The sequence below is a fragment of the Bombus impatiens genome, unplaced genomic scaffold (assembly GCF_000188095.3).
Source record: "Bombus impatiens unplaced genomic scaffold, BIMP_2.2 scf_0131, whole genome shotgun sequence".
Taxonomy (NCBI): Eukaryota; Metazoa; Arthropoda; class Insecta; order Hymenoptera; family Apidae; genus Bombus; species Bombus impatiens.
The window spans coordinates 246,756-247,964 of NT_176550.1; positions in this window are offsets into that span (position 1 = coordinate 246,756).

Sequence of the window (1,209 nt, forward strand, 5' to 3'; positions counted from 1 at the left end):
TCTGCGTATTCTAAACATAGACTACGGTGTTTACTATTGATTGTATTGGACAATCCAGTGACCGATGAGTGTTGGAAAACAAAGTGATCAGGTATAGAGATTAAAAATAGATAAAATTAAAATTCTGAAATTGACTACCTGTGTATGTACACAATGAGCAATACACAATACTATTTACTATAAAATGACCTCACTCCTTGTACTACCGTTTTCAGGACGCAAAGTATTTACTAATCATTACATTGCGAATGAATAGGAGTGGGAAATTTAAAGTAGAAAAATCCATAAAATGTATGTGACATACAAAAATGTAGGAATACATACGAAATATAATAGCATTTGTTGCATTATTTCGTAGGTAAAATAATTCTTTACCTATGTCTTATTTTCTTTATTTGGATATTTTACATCGATGTCTACAGTTTAACTACACAGTAGTTTCCGAGTAAATTTAACGATTTTATAAAACGATCGTTAGAATGTTTCTTTCAACGGAATTGTAAAAATAACCAATTCACGATTTTTCATAGAAACTTCGTAGAGTTAGAACGCCGCATTCTTGGGATGCCAAAGATCTTTTACAAAATTTTCACAAAATCTTTGGCATTCTATAGCCATTTCCAAATATTTCCCGCCTTGAATTTTGTCCTATCTCTGTAATTCATTTCTGAGAATTTTTCAACCATACTATCCATTCTAACCGCAAAATCAACTATCGCGTGTAAAAATCCTCTAACGTGTTTCGATACCGCTGCAAAAGTGGCGAGAGCGACGTTTGTCGTGGATTCTGTTCCACATACGAGAAATAACAAAACCGCTATCGGTTGGATGATCTCGTGAGCGGTCGCGTGGCGGGATCATTAATGGAAGCAGGCAGAATCCTCCCTCTCTCGAGCGCAAAAATGCTCGGCTACGTTCGTGAATCCTGCTCTAGGGAAGGAGGGGAGGGTGGTCGCGCACACAATCACGCTTGTCCCTCGCTGCACGCACGTGCGTGTGTGGGTTCCAGCACGCGTGGGCGATGCTTTGGCACGCGACACGACCGTTACACGTTCGAAACGCGCTGGCGGGGAGGCGAGAAAGGGACGAGGGGTGAAATTCAGAAAGGGGAACCAGGCAGATCGCTGCGTATATACCAACACAGAGAGCTCCTTGCTCGTCTGTGAGCACGTGAAAAGGCGGCTGGCGTGTAGGAAAAAAAAAAAAAGA